Raw genomic sequence first — 15,827 nt, forward strand, 5'->3', positions numbered from 1 at the left:
CAATCTAATACGTGAGACAACGCCCTGGCACACGATAAAAAAAAAAAGAGAGAGCGGTTTTGTGTCCCCACAGTCCATAATGTAGAAAAGAGAGAAAAAAGCCTTTCTGATTTGGTGTGTGTGCTCATAGTGCAGAGTGTAGAGAAAAGAAAGCCGTTTTGGTGTCACGGGTGTTGTGACTTACACACACACATTTCTAAATTGAGAAAGGAAATTATTTTAGAGGAAGCACTAGAGTTTAGATCCCACATTTGTTGATAGGCATTCATTTATTTCTTCACTTCTGATAAAAATGATAAGACTGACCTAAAGAATTGGAGGCCCATCACACTTTTAAACTTTGACTGTAAACTTTTTAGCAAGGTTTTAACGACACGGATGTCCTCTGTTTTAGAGGAGGTAATTCACCCAGACCAGGCTTGTGTCATCTCAGAGAGACAACTCACCGACAGCCTCGTACTGATTCGAGACATCATTGATTACGCTAGAGACAGAAACACCCGGCTTGTCATCTTAAATTTAGACTTTGAAAAAGCTTTTGATCGGGTCTCGCATCAATATCTCTTTCAGGTGTTGCAGCCATCGAATAGGGCCCGATTGTTCCTACTTGGTGAGATTTGCTTGGTTGAGACGCTTGCTCCCCCCCCCTTGCTCCTCGGCTGACCAAGTAGGAACAATCGGGCCCTATTCGATGGCTGCCTTGTCTTTTACTCTGTGCAAAAGACAAGGCAGCCACAAACACCACGGGAACACCGTATTGAGGCTTTGTTCTGACCACTCATTCGGTGTCGCGTTTCTTTCAAGCAATTCTCCCGGTTAGCCCACACTCAGCTCGCTCCCAGAGCTGTGTTAAAGTCTACTTCGCATTCACTCTCTTTTCTCAGCAGATTAAAAGAAAGTTTCATCTTGGGCTCCCTGAAACTTCCATCCTGCATCGCTGTTTGCTTTTTCACAAGAGCAGAGAAGAGCGCACCGTTCCCAGCGGCACTGCAGTACTGGGTCGATGCTTGGAGTGAACGGAGCAAGCTTCTTTTTCAACTCCTATTCTTAAAAATCCATTTAATATGTAGTCCTCGTATAGAGGACATATTAAACTGATAAGAACAGATACTACACTTGATCTTAGCCAAAAGGCCGAGAAGCGATAACTGTCCACTGTTTCAGGTCCGAGGGCCCTTGCTGGCACAATGCGCACTTGTAGCAGTGTTCTTTTTATGGCCATAGGTGGCCAGAGTGTCACGTTGCACCTCCGCCCACCCGCTGCACTGAGCACTCTTCAGCCCTTTTAAATGGTATAACTTTGCACTCCCGCATGCTCCAGCAAGCACCATTCAAGCAACAACTTTGCACTCCAGCTTCGAACATCGGCACAATCGCAACAAGTAAGGCGACTCTACTCAGAGAAGTAACTCTGCACAGTAACAAAATTTATTTTGCACAGACAGAAAGGGCTTCACCCGCAAAGGTAAAGCCTGCCAAAAATAGAAACAACTCATTAGTGCTGCTCTCCACGAAAGTCTTTAGTAAAAGGCGAAAGACTTGTATGTTATGAAGAGAAACCAGAGTACGATTATCCGTCACTGCGGGAGCAGGGCATCAGGCTAGTTGCCATAGCCACCTTCCCCATGGTGAACGTTGCTTGGTTGAAACGCTTGCCCCTGTGCAATCGACAAGGCAGCAACAAAAACACCACGGGAACACCGTATTGAGGCTTTGTTCTGACCGCTCATTCGGTGTCGCGTTTCTTTCAAGCAATTCTCCCGGTTAGCCCACACTCGGCTCGTTCCCAGAGCCGTGTTAAAGCCTACTTCGCATTCACTCTCTTTTCTCAGCAGACTCTTGGGATTTTATCTGTAAAATGAATTCCTTCACTCAAACTATGTTAAAACTGCTTTGTCCTTCATATTTACCATGTCTAGAAAGATTTAATAAAAAAAAAAACAACGTTGTACTTTGCAGTAAAAGAAAGAGCAAATCTAAAGTTTCAGGAATCCGAGAATAAGCTTACTTTCATGAGTTCTTCACAATTTCGGATTTTGCGATAAAATGAATTCCTTCACTCTAACTAAATTAAAACTGCTAAACCGCTAATCTGTTACATGTAAGGCAGATGTCAAATTCACCGAAATAGGATCTAAGGGTATTCGGCCAATCGAGCTGTAGCAGCTTTGGTAAAAGAGTATAAGTTGAAGAGTTTGTGAATAAAGGTGTGCGCACACATAGTGAGCTGTAGGAAAATAGGCAGGGAGCAATGCCGGCTGGGGTATATGTTCTTGTATGTTGTCTGACTGTTTGATTTGAATGTGTTGTGTAAGTGTCCTGTTGAATGTTACATGTTTGGGCTTTGACACTTCACTGTGGTTGTTAACTGTGTGGTGTGTCCTGAAATGTTATATGTTTGGGCTGTGTGACATGCTTAATGCTTGTCAGTAGCTACCCACTTATTCATATATATAACAACTGACAACATAAGAAGTCTGGACATACTTTGATAGTAGTTGTAGAAGTATCCTTATTGATAATAGATAAACTAATTCATAGTGATAGAACAGTAGATGAACAGGTGCCTGCACATGTCTCACGAAAATAAAATGGGTGTATGATTGCTGACGGCAGAGCAATACTGCCAAACTTATGAGTTCTTGTGGCAAACTTGATTCAGTGTCTTGACGTGTATAGGCTGTTTCGCTGACTTGATTGTCACAAGAAACAAAGTGTGTTTGATAAGATCCGACCATTTTATTACGGGAGGATCAGTATGTATGGATTCTGATGTGACTGATAAACCCATTCGTATCTTAAGCACAATCTAATACGTGAGACAACGCCCTGGCACACGATAAAAAAAAAAAGAGAGAGCGGTTTTGTGTCCCCACAGTCCATAATGTAGAAAAGAGAGAAAAAAGCCTTTCTGATTTGGTGTGTGTGCTCATAGTGCAGAGTGTAGAGAAAAGAAAGCCGTTTTGGTGTCACGGGTGTTGTGACTTACACACACACATTTCTAAATTGAGAAAGGAAATTATTTTAGAGGAAGCACTAGAGTTTAGATCCCACATTTGTTGATAGGCATTCATTTATTTCTTCACTTCTGATAAAAATGATAAGACTGACCTAAAGAATTGGAGGCCCATCACACTTTTAAACTTTGACTGTAAACTTTTTAGCAAGGTTTTAACGACACGGATGTCCTCTGTTTTAGAGGAGGTAATTCACCCAGACCAGGCTTGTGTCATCTCAGAGAGACAACTCACCGACAGCCTCGTACTGATTCGAGACATCATTGATTACGCTAGAGACAGAAACACCCGGCTTGTCATCTTAAATTTAGACTTTGAAAAAGCTTTTGATCGGGTCTCGCATCAATATCTCTTTCAGGTGTTGCAGCCATCGAATAGGGCCCGATTGTTCCTACTTGGTGAGATTTGCTTGGTTGAGACGCTTGCTCCCCCCCCCTTGCTCCTCGGCTGACCAAGTAGGAACAATCGGGCCCTATTCGATGGCTGCCTTGTCTTTTACTCTGTGCAAAAGACAAGGCAGCCACAAACACCACGGGAACACCGTATTGAGGCTTTGTTCTGACCACTCATTCGGTGTCGCGTTTCTTTCAAGCAATTCTCCCGGTTAGCCCACACTCAGCTCGCTCCCAGAGCTGTGTTAAAGTCTACTTCGCATTCACTCTCTTTTCTCAGCAGATTAAAAGAAAGTTTCATCTTGGGCTCCCTGAAACTTCCATCCTGCATCGCTGTTTGCTTTTTCACAAGAGCAGAGAAGAGCGCACCGTTCCCAGCGGCACTGCAGTACTGGGTCGATGCTTGGAGTGAACGGAGCAAGCTTCTTTTTCAACTCCTATTCTTAAAAATCCATTTAATATGTAGTCCTCGTATAGAGGACATATTAAACTGATAAGAACAGATACTACACTTGATCTTAGCCAAAAGGCCGAGAAGCGATAACTGTCCACTGTTTCAGGTCCGAGGGCCCTTGCTGGCACAATGCGCACTTGTAGCAGTGTTCTTTTTATGGCCATAGGTGGCCAGAGTGTCACGTTGCACCTCCGCCCACCCGCTGCACTGAGCACTCTTCAGCCCTTTTAAATGGTATAACTTTGCACTCCCGCATGCTCCAGCAAGCACCATTCAAGCAAAAACTTTGCACTCCAGCTTCGAACATCGGCACAATCGCAACAAGTAAGGCGACTCTACTCAGAGAAGTAACTCTGCACAGTAACAAAATTTATTTTGCAGAGACAGAAAGGGCTTCACCCGCAAAGGTAAAGCCTGCCAAAAATAGAAACAACTCATTAGTGCTGCTCTCCACGAAAGTCTTTAGTAAAAGGCGAAAGACTTGTATGTTATGAAGAGAAACCAGAGTACGATTATCCGTCACTGCGGGAGCAGGGCATCAGGCTAGTTGCCATAGCCACCTTCCCCATGGTGAGCGTTGCTTGGTTGAAACGCTTGCCCCTGTGCAATCGACAAGGCAGCAACAAAAACACCACGGGAACACCGTATTGAGGCTTTGTTCTGACCGCTCATTCGGTGTCGCGTTTCTTTCAAGCAATTCTCCCGGTTAGCCCACACTCGGCTCGCTCCCAGAGCCGTGTTAAAGTCTACTTCGCATTCACTCTCTTTTCTCAGCAGACTCTTGGGATTTTATCTATAAAATGAATTCCTTCACTCAAACTATGTTAAAACTGCTTTGTCCTTCATATTTACCATGTCTAGAAAGGTTTAATCAAAAAAAAAACAACGTTGTACTTTGCAGTAAAAGAAAGAGCAAATCTAAAGTTTCAGGAATCCGAGAATAAGCTTACTTTCATGAGTTCTTCACAATTTCGGATTTTGCGATAAAATGAATTCCTTCACTCGAACTAAATTAAAACTGCTAAACCGCTAATCTGTTACATGTAAGGCAGATGTCAAATTCACCGAAATAGGATCTAAGGGTATTCGGCCAATCGAGCTGTAGCAGCTTTGGTAAAAGAGTATAAGTTGAAGAGTTTGTGAATAAAGGTGTGCGCACACATAGTGAGCTGTAGGAAAATAGGCAGGGAGCAATGCCGGCTGGGGTATATGTTCTTGTATGTTGTCTGACTGTTTGATTTGAATGTGTTGTGTAAGTGTCCTGTTGAATGTTACATGTTTGGGCTTTGACACTTCACTGTGGTTGTTAACTGTGTGGTGTGTCCTGAAATGTTATATGTTTGGGCTGTGTGACATGCTTAATGCTTGTCAGTAGCTACCCACTTATTCATATATATAACAACTGACAACATAAGAAGTCTGGACATACTTTGATAGTAGTTGTAGAAGTATCCTTATTGATAATAGATAAACTAATTCATAGTGATAGAACAGTAGATGAACAGGTGCCTGCACATGTCTCACGAAAATAAAATGGGTGTATGATTGCTGACGGCAGAGCAATACTGCCAAACTTATGAGTTCTTGTGGCAAACTTGATTCAGTGTCTTGACGTGTATACGCTGTTTCGCTGACTTGATTGTCACAAGAAACAAAGTGTGTTTGATAAGATCCGACCATTTTATTACGGGAGGATCAGTATGTATGGATTCTGATGTGACTGATAAACCCATTCGTATCGTAAGCATAATCTAATACGTGAGACAACGCCCTGGCACACAATCAAAAAAAAAAAGAGAGAGCGGTTTTGTGTCCCCACAGTCCATAATGTAGAAAAGAGAGAAAAAAGCCTTTCTGATTTGGTGTGTGTGCTCACAGTGCAGAGTGTAGAGAAAAGAGAGAAAAGAAAGCCATTTTGGTGTCACGGGTGTTGTGACTTACACACACACATTTCTGAATTGAGAAAGGAAATTATTTTAGAGGAAGCACTAGAGTTTAGATCCCACATTTGTTGATAGGCATTCATTTATTTCTTCACTTCTGATGAAGTTTCAACAATAAACAACAAACTTTGTATTATGAGAAAGAACCAGACTCATTCTTCAGGAATCCGAAAATAAGCTCTATTTTACGAGTTATGCACGAATTCGGATTCTCCTATAAAACGAATTCCTTAACTCTAACCAAGTTAAGACTGCTTTGTCCTTCATATTTATTCATGTCTAATCAAGTTTCAACGATAAACAACGTTGTACTTTGTAGAATGAGAAAGAACTTCTTCAGCAATAAGCATCTCTCGACATATGACGAAATACAGATTTTGCTATAAAATTAATTCCTTCTATCAGCCTGACTTAAAACTGTTTGTCCTCCTTATTTATCCACTTCAAATCAAGTTTCAACAATTAAAAAAATGTTGTAGTTTGAGAAAAAACAACTTAATCTTAAGCAATCAGTAGGGTAAGAAAGGGTAAGAAAAGGTGCCAAATGCCAACCATACATCACTAAAAGGTGGAGCGGAAGTATTCGGCTGCAAGTAGGTGCGAATGCCTGACAATGTATGATCAAAAGAGGGAGCGGAGGTTTTCGGCTGCAAGGTCTGAATGTCCAACCATAATTTGTAAAAACCGGGGAAGAAAAGGCTCGAAAGCCCGACTATACACCATCAAAAGCGGGAGCGGAGGTGTTCGGCTGCAAGTAGGTGTGAATGTTCGACCACAATTTGTAAAAAGCGGGTAAGAAAAGGTTCGAATGCCCGACTATATATTAACCAAAGCAGGAGGAGAGGTCTTCGGATAAGAGTGGGTGAGAATTTACAACCATAATCTATAAAATGCGGTGAAAAAAAAGGTGTGAATACCCCATAGAACACTAAAAGGTAGAGCGGAAGTGTTCGGCTGCAAGAAGGTGTGAATGTCTGACCATAGTTTGTAAAAAGCGGGTAAGAAAAGGTTCGAATGCCCGAACATACACCATCAAAGGAGGGAGCGGAGGTGTTCCGCTGTAAGAAGGTGTGAATGTCCGACCATAGTTGGCAAAAAGCAGGTAAGAAAAGGTTAAAATACCCGATTGTACACAATCAATAGCGGGAGCAGAGTTGTTCCGCTACTAAAAGGTGTGAAAGTCCGACCATGGTTTGTAAAAAGCGGGTAAGAAAAGGTGCGAATGCCCGACAATGTATGATCAAAAGAGGGAGCGGAGGTTTTCGGCTGAAACAAGGTCTGAATGTCCATCCATATTTTGTAAAAATCTGGGAAGAAAAGGCTCGAAAGCCCGACTATACACCATCAACAGCTGGAGCGGATGTGTTCAACTGCAAGAAGGTCTGAATGTCCATCAATAATTGCTAGAAAACATGGAAGAGAATTTTCGAATATCAAACCGCACATGATCATAAGCGGGAGAGGAGGTGTTCAAATGCAAGAAGGTGTGAATGTCCACCCATAATTACTGCAAAATGGGTAAGAAAAGGTACGAATGCCCAACCATACATGATCCTAACAGGGAGCGGAGGTGTTTGGCTGCGACAAGGTGTGTATGTCCACCCATAATTAATGAAAAGCGGGCAACAAGTAGGTTTGAATAACCATCATCAAAAGCAGGAGTGGATGTGTTCGGCTACAAGAAGGTTTGAATGTCTGACCATAGTTTGTAAAAAGCGGGTAAGAAAAGGTTCGAATGCCCGAACATACACCATCAAAGGAGGGAGCGGAGGTGTTCCGCTGTAAGAAGGTGTGAATGTCCAACCATAATTGGCAAAAAGCAGGTAAGAAAAGTTTTAAATACCCTATTGTACACAATCAATAGCGGGAGCAGAGTTGTTCCGCTACTAAAAGGTGTGAAAGTCCGACCATGAATTGTAAAAAGCGGGTAAGAAAAGGTGCGAATGCCCGACAATGTATGATCAAAAGAGGGAGCGGAGGTTTTCGGCTGAAAGAAGGTCTGAATGTCCATCCATAATTTGTAAAAATCGGGGAAGAAAAGGCTCGAAAGCCCGACTATACACCATCAACAGCTGGAGCGGAGGTGTTCAGCTGCAAGAAGGTCTGAATGTCCATCAATAATTGCTAGAAAACATGGAAGAGAATTTTCGAATATCAAACCGCACATGATCATAAGCGGGAGAGGAGGTGTTAAAATGCAAAAAGGTGTGAATGTCCACCCATAATTACTGCAAAATGGGTAAGAAAAGGTACGAATGCCCAACCATACATCATCAAAAGCAGGAGTGGATGTGTTCGGCTACAAGAAGGTTTTAATGTCCGACCATAGTTTGTAAAAAGCGGGTAAGAAAAGGTTCGAAAGCCCGAACATACACCATCAAAAGAGGGAGCGGCGGTGTTCCACTGTAAGAAGGTGTGAATGTCTGACCATAGTTGGTAAAAAGCGGGTAAGAAAAGATGAAAATACCCGATTGTACACAATCAATAGCGGGAGCAGAGTTGTTCCGCTACTAAAAGGTGTGAAAGTCCGACCATGGTTTGTAAAAAGCGGGTAAGAGAAGGTGCGAATGCCCGACAATGTATGATCAAAAGAGGGAGCGGATGTTTTCGGCTGCAAGAAGGTCTGAATGTCCAACCATAATTTTGTAAAAACCGGGGAAGAAAAGGCTCGAAAGCCCGACTATACATCATCAAAAGCGGGAGCGGAGGTGTTCAGCTGCAAGGAGGTCTGAATGTCCATCAATAATTGCTAGAAAACATGAAAGAAAATTTTCGAATATCAAACTGCACATGATCATAAGCGGGAGAGGAGGTGTTCAGCTGCAAGAAGGTGTGAATGTCTACCCATAATTACTGAAAAATGGGTAAGAAAAGGTTCGAATGCCCGAATATACATCATCAAAAGCGGAAGCGGAGGTGTTCGGCTGCAAGAAGGTGTGAACGTCCGACCAAAGTTTGTAAAAAGCAGTGAAGAAAAGTTTCGAATATCCAACCAAACATAATCAAAAGCAGAGCTGTTCGACTGCAAGTAGGTGTGAATGTCAGATCATAATTTGCAAAAAGCTGATGAGAAAGGGTGAGAATGCCCGACTATACACCATCAAATGCGGGAGCGGAAGTGTTCGGCTGTGAGTAGGTGTGAATGTCAAACCATAATTGCTGAAAAATGTGTTAGAAAAGACTAGAACCTAGAACCATACATCATCAAAAGCGGGAAAAGTGGTGTTCGGCTGCAAGTAGGTGTGAATGTCCAGCCATAATTACTCACAAACCGGTAAGAAAAGGTAGTATTGCCAGACCATACATTATCAAAACAGGGAGCGGAGGTGGTTCAGCTGCAAGGTTTGAATGTCTGACTAAAGTTTATAAAAAGCGGGTAAGACAAGGTGCGAATGCCTGACAATGTATGATCAAATGAGGGAGCGGAGGTTTTCGGCTGCAAGGTCTGAATGTACAACCATAATTTGTAAAAAGCGGGTAAGAAAAGGTTTGAATGCCCGACTATATATTAACAAAAGCAGGAGGAGAGGTCTTCGGATGAGTGGGTGAGAATTTCCAACCATAATCAATAAAATGCGGTGAAAAAAAAGGTGTGAATACCCCATAGAACACTAAAAGGTGGAGCAGAAGTGTTCGGCTGCAAGAAGGTGTGACTGTTCGACTATATTTGGTGAAAAGCAGGTGAAGCAAGGTCTGAATGCCCAACCTTACATCATCAAAAACGAGATCAGAGGTGTTTGGCTGCAAGAAGGCCATAGTTTGCCAAAAGCGGGTAAGCTGCGAATGACCGACTAAATATCAAAAAAAGTGGGGGCGGAGGTTTTCGGATGCAAGTGGGTGTGAATATCCCACCATACAAGTATGGTGGAGAGGAAGCTGTGAATGGCCGACCATAGTTTGGAAAAAGCGGGTAAGAAAAGGTTTGAATGCCCGAACATACACCATCAAAAGAGGGAGTGGAGGTGTTCCGCTGTACGAAGGTGTGAATGTCCGACCATACTTGGTAAAAAGCGGGTAAGAAAAGGTTAAAATACCCGACTGTTCACAATCAATAGCGGGAGCGGATGTGTTCGGCTACAAGAAGGTGTGACAGTCCGACCATGGTTTGTAAAAAGCGGGTAAGAAAAGGTGCGAATGTCCGACAATGTATGATCAAAAGAGAGAGCGGAGGTTTTCGGATACACGAAGGTTTGAATGTCCTACCATAGTTTGTAAATAGCGGGTAAGAAAAGGTTCGAATGCCCGACTATACACCATAAAAAGCGGGAGCGGAGGTGTTCCGCTGTAAGACGGTGTGAATGTCCGACCATAGTTGGTAAAAAGTGGGTAAGAAAAGGTTAAAATACCCGACTGTACACAATCAATAGCGGGAGCGGAGTTGTTCGGCTACAAGAAGGTGTGAAAGTCCGACCATGGTTTGTAAAAAGCAGTTAAGAAAAGGTTCGAATATCCAACCAAACATAATCAAAAGCGGGAGCAGAGCTGTTCGACTGCAAGTATGTGTGATTGTCCAGCCATAATTACTCACAAACGGGGGAAGAAAAGGTAGTATTGCCAGACCATACATGATCAAAACAGGGAGCGGAGGTTCAGCTGCAAGGTGTGAATGTCTGACTATAGTTTGTAAAAAGCGGGTAAGACAAGGTGCGAATGCCCAACAATGTATGATCAAAAGAGAGAGCGGAGGTGTTCGGCTGCAAGGTCTGAATGTCCAACCATAATTTGTAAAAACCGGGTAAGAAAAGGCTCGAAAGCCCGACTATACATCATCAAAAGCGGGAGCGGAGGTGTTCAGCTGCAAGAAGGTGTGAATGTTCGACTAAAGTTTGTAAAAAGCTGGTAAGACAAGGAGCGATGTCCCGACATTGTATGATCAAAAGCGGGAGCGGAGGTGTCCAGCTGTGAGTAGGTGTGAATGTCCGACCATAATTGCTGAAAAATGTGTTAGAAAAGGTAAGAATACTGGACCATACATCATCAAAAGCGGGAGAGGTGGTGTTCGGCTGCAAGAAGGTGTGAAAGTCCAACAATGGTTTGTAAAAAGCGGGTAAAAAAAGGTTCGAATGCCCGAATATACATCATCAAAAGCGGAAGCGGAGGTGTTCGGATGCAAGAAGGTGTGAACGTCCGACCAAAGTTTGTAAAAAGCAGTGAAAAGCGAGAAAAAGCATTTCGTGAGTTCTGCATGATTTGGGATTTTGCTTATCAAATGCATTACTTCACTCAAACTATGTTAAAACTGATTTGTCCTTCATATTTACCATGTCTAGAAAGGTTTAATCAAAAAAAAAACAACGTTGTACTTTGCAGTAAAAGAAAGAGCAAATCTAAAGTTTCAGGAATCCGAGAATAAGCTTACTTTCATGAGTTCTTCACAATTTCGGATTTTGCGATAAAATGAATTCCTTCACTCGAACTAAATTAAAACTGCTAAACCGCTAATCTGTTACATGTAAGGCAGATGTCAAATTCACCGAAATAGGATCTAAGGGTATTCGGCCAATCGAGCTGTAGCAGCTTTGGTAAAAGAGTATAAGTTGAAGAGTTTGTGAATAAAGGTGTGCGCACACATAGTGAGCTGTAGGAAAATAGGCAGGGAGCAATGCCGGCAGGGGTATATGTTCTTGTATGTTGTCTGACTGTTTGATTTGAATGTGTTGTGTAAGTGTCCTGTTGAATGTTACATGTTTGGGCTTTGACACTTCACTGTGGTTGTTAACTGTGTGGTGTGTCCTGAAATGTTATATGTTTGGGCTGTGTGACATGCTTAATGCTTGTCAGTAGCTACCCACTTATTCATATATATAACAACTGACAACATAAGAAGTCTGGACATACTTTGATAGTAGTTGTAGAAGTATCCTTATTGATAATAGATAAACTAATTCATAGTGATAGAACAGTAGATGAACAGGTGCCTGCACATGTCTCACGAAAATAAAATGGGTGTATGATTGCTGACGGCAGAGCAATACTGCCAAACTTATGAGTTCTTGTGGCAAACTTGATTCAGTGTCTTGACGTGTATACGCTGTTTCGCTGACTTGATTGTCACAAGAAACAAAGTGTGTTTGATAAGATCCGACCATTTTATTACGGGAGGATCAGTATGTATGGATTCTGATGTGACTGATAAACCCATTCGTATCGTAAGCATAATCTAATACGTGAGACAACGCCCTGGCACACAATCAAAAAAAAAAAGAGAGAGCGGTTTTGTGTCCCCACAGTCCATAATGTAGAAAAGAGAGAAAAAAGCCTTTCTGATTTGGTGTGTGTGCTCACAGTGCAGAGTGTAGAGAAAAGAGAGAAAAGAAAGCCATTTTGGTGTCACGGGTGTTGTGACTTACACACACACATTTCTGAATTGAGAAAGGAAATTATTTTAGAGGAAGCACTAGAGTTTAGATCCCACATTTGTTGATAGGCATTCATTTATTTCTTCACTTCTGATGAAGTTTCAACAATAAACAACAAACTTTGTATTATGAGAAAGAACCAGACTCATTCTTCAGGAATCCGAAAATAAGCTCTATTTTACGAGTTATGCACGAATTCGGATTCTCCTATAAAACGAATTCCTTAACTCTAACCAAGTTAAGACTGCTTTGTCCTTCATATTTATTCATGTCTAATCAAGTTTCAACGATAAACAACGTTGTACTTTGTAGAATGAGAAAGAACTTCTTCAGCAATAAGCATCTCTCGACATATGACGAAATACAGATTTTGCTATAAAATTAATTCCTTCTATCAGCCTGACTTAAAACTGTTTGTCCTCCTTATTTATCCACTTCAAATCAAGTTTCAACAATTAAAAAAATGTTGTAGTTTGAGAAAAAACAACTTAATCTTAAGCAATCAGTAGGGTAAGAAAGGGTAAGAAAAGGTGCCAAATGCCAACCATACATCACTAAAAGGTGGAGCGGAAGTATTCGGCTGCAAGTAGGTGCGAATGCCTGACAATGTATGATCAAAAGAGGGAGCGGAGGTTTTCGGCTGCAAGGTCTGAATGTCCAACCATAATTTGTAAAAACCGGGGAAGAAAAGGCTCGAAAGCCCGACTATACACCATCAAAAGCGGGAGCGGAGGTGTTCGGCTGCAAGTAGGTGTGAATGTTCGACCACAATTTGTAAAAAGCGGGTAAGAAAAGGTTCGAATGCCCGACTATATATTAACCAAAGCAGGAGGAGAGGTCTTCGGATAAGAGTGGGTGAGAATTTACAACCATAATCTATAAAATGCGGTGAAAAAAAAGGTGTGAATACCCCATAGAACACTAAAAGGTAGAGCGGAAGTGTTCGGCTGCAAGAAGGTGTGAATGTCTGACCATAGTTTGTAAAAAGCGGGTAAGAAAAGGTTCGAATGCCCGAACATACACCATCAAAGGAGGGAGCGGAGGTGTTCCGCTGTAAGAAGGTGTGAATGTCCGACCATAGTTGGCAAAAAGCAGGTAAGAAAAGGTTAAAATACCCGATTGTACACAATCAATAGCGGGAGCAGAGTTGTTCCGCTACTAAAAGGTGTGAAAGTCCGACCATGGTTTGTAAAAAGCGGGTAAGAAAAGGTGCGAATGCCCGACAATGTATGATCAAAAGAGGGAGCGGAGGTTTTCGGCTGAAACAAGGTCTGAATGTCCATCCATATTTTGTAAAAATCTGGGAAGAAAAGGCTCGAAAGCCCGACTATACACCATCAACAGCTGGAGCGGATGTGTTCAACTGCAAGAAGGTCTGAATGTCCATCAATAATTGCTAGAAAACATGGAAGAGAATTTTCGAATATCAAACCGCACATGATCATAAGCGGGAGAGGAGGTGTTCAAATGCAAGAAGGTGTGAATGTCCACCATTCTCCTATAAAACGAATTAATTAACTCAAACCAAGTTAAGACTGCTTTGTCCTTCATATTTATTCATGTCTAATCAAGTTTCAACGATAAACAACGTTGTACTTTGTAGAATGTGAAAGAACTTCTTCAGCAATAAGCTTCTCTCGACATATGACGAAATACAGATTTTGCTATAAAATTAATTTCTTCTATCAGCGTGACTTAAAACTGTTTGTCCTCCTTATTTATCTACTTCAAATCAAGTTTCAACAATTAAAAAAAAATTGTAGTTTGAGAAAGAACAACTTAATCTTCAGCAATCAGTATAAAAAGAGGGTAACAAAAGGTGCAAATGCCAACCATACATCACTAAAAGGTGGAGCGGAAGTATTCAGCTGCAAGTAGGTGTGAATGTTCGACCATAATTTGTAAAAAGTGGGTAAGAAAAGGTTCGAATGCCCGACTAAATATTAACAAAAGCGGGAGGAGAGGTCTTCGGATGAGAGTGGGTGAGAATTTCCTACCATACAAGTATGGTGGAGAGGAAGCTGTGATTGGCCGACAATAGTAAAAAGCAGGTGAGAAAAGGTGCGAATGTCAAAACATACATGATCAAAACAGGGAGCGGAGGTGTTTGGCTGCGACAAGGTGTGAATGTCCACCCATAATTAATGAAAAACGGGCAAAAAGTAGGTTCAAATGCCCAACCATACATCATCAAAAGCAGGAGTGGATGTGTTCGGCTTCAAGAAGGTATGAATGTCCATCAATAATTGCTATAAAACATGAAAGAAAATTTTCGAATATCAAACCGCACATAATCATAAGCGGGAGAGGAGGTGTTCCGCTGCAAGAAGGTGTGAATATCCACCCATAATTACTGAAAAATGGGTAAGAAAAGGTGCGAATGCCCAACCATACATCATCAAAAGCAGGAGTGGATGTGTTCGGCTACAAGAAGGTTTGAATGTCCGACCATAGTTTGTAAAAAGCGGGTAAGAACAGGTTTGTATGCCCGACTGTACACCATCAAATGCGGGAGCGGAGGTGTTCGGCTGTGAGTAGGTGTGAATCTCCAACCATAATTGCTGAAAAATGTGTTAGAAAAGGTAAGAATGCCGGTCCATACATCATCAAAAGCAGGAGAGGTGGTGTTCGGCTGCAAGTAGGTGTGAATGTCCAGCCATAATTACTCACAAATGGGTAAGAAAAGGTAGTATTGCCAGACCATACATGATCAAAACAGGGAGCGGAGGTGGTTAAGCTGCAAGAAGGTGTTAATGTCCGACTAAAGTTCAAATATATTAACAAAAGCGGGAGGAGAGGTCTTCGGATGAGAGTGGTTGAAAATTTCCGACCATAATGTATAAAATGCGGTGAAAAAAAGGTGTGATAGAACACTAAAAGGTGGAGCGGAAGTGTGAATGTCCGACTATATTTGGTGAAAAGCAGGTGAAGCAAGGTCTGAATGCCCAACCTTACATCATCAAAAGCGAGATCAGAGGTGTTTGGCTGCAAGAAGGCCATAGTTTGCCAAAAGCGGGTAAGGTGCGAATGTCCGACTAAATATCAACAAAATTTGGGGGGGAGGTCTTCGGATGCAAGTGGGTGTGAATATCCCACCATACAAGTATGGTGGAGAGGAAGCTGTGAATAGCCGACCATAGTTTGGAAAAAGCGGGTAAGAAAAGGTTTGAATGCCCGAACATACACCATCAAAAGAGGGAGCGGAGGTGTTCCGCTGTACGAAGGTGTGAATGTCCGACCATACTTGGTAAAAAGCGGGTAAGAAAAGGTTAAAATACCCGACTGTACACAATCAATAGCGGGAGCGGATGTGTTCGGCTACAAGAAGATGTGACAGTCCGACCATGGTTTGTAAAAAGCGGGTAAGAAAAGGTGCGAATGTCCGACAATGTATGATCAAAAGAGAGAGCGGAGGTTTTCGGATACAAGAAGGTTTGAATGTCCCACCATAGTTTGTAAAAAGCGGGTAAGAAAAGGTTCGAATGCCCGACTATACACCATCAAAAGCGGGAGCAGAGGTGTTCCGCTGTAAGACGGTGTGAATGTCCGACCATAGTTGGTAAAAAGCGGGTAAGAAAAGGTTAAAATACCCGACTGTACACAATCAATAGCGGGAGCGGAGTTGTTCGGCTACAAGAAGGTGTGAAAGTCCCACCATGGTT

General features: G+C 42.2%; 4 non-coding genes across 4 annotated transcripts; all 4 read right to left on the reverse strand.

Moving 5' to 3' along the window:
* Positions 1-962: 962 nt before the first annotated feature.
* On the reverse strand, positions 963-1,146 carry LOC140310354 (U2 spliceosomal RNA). Its single transcript, XR_011916432.1, has one exon. It is a non-coding gene; the product is annotated as a U2 spliceosomal RNA (small nuclear RNA).
* A 308-nt stretch (positions 1,147-1,454) lies between these two features.
* Positions 1,455-1,568, reverse strand: LOC140310729 (U5 spliceosomal RNA). Its single transcript, XR_011916772.1, has one exon. It is a non-coding gene; the product is annotated as a U5 spliceosomal RNA (small nuclear RNA).
* Positions 1,569-3,767: 2,199 nt separating this feature from the next.
* Positions 3,768-3,951, reverse strand: LOC140310355 (U2 spliceosomal RNA). The gene has a single exon (XR_011916433.1). It is a non-coding gene; the product is annotated as a U2 spliceosomal RNA (small nuclear RNA).
* Positions 3,952-4,259: 308 nt separating this feature from the next.
* On the reverse strand, positions 4,260-4,373 carry LOC140310730 (U5 spliceosomal RNA). The gene has a single exon (XR_011916773.1). It is a non-coding gene; the product is annotated as a U5 spliceosomal RNA (small nuclear RNA).
* Between the last annotated feature and the right edge of the window lie 11,454 nt (positions 4,374-15,827).

Source organism: Leuresthes tenuis, unplaced genomic scaffold (genome assembly GCF_036924035.1).
Source record: "Leuresthes tenuis unplaced genomic scaffold, fLeuTen1.0.hap1 SCAF_6, whole genome shotgun sequence".
Taxonomy (NCBI): Eukaryota; Metazoa; Chordata; class Actinopteri; order Atheriniformes; family Atherinopsidae; genus Leuresthes; species Leuresthes tenuis.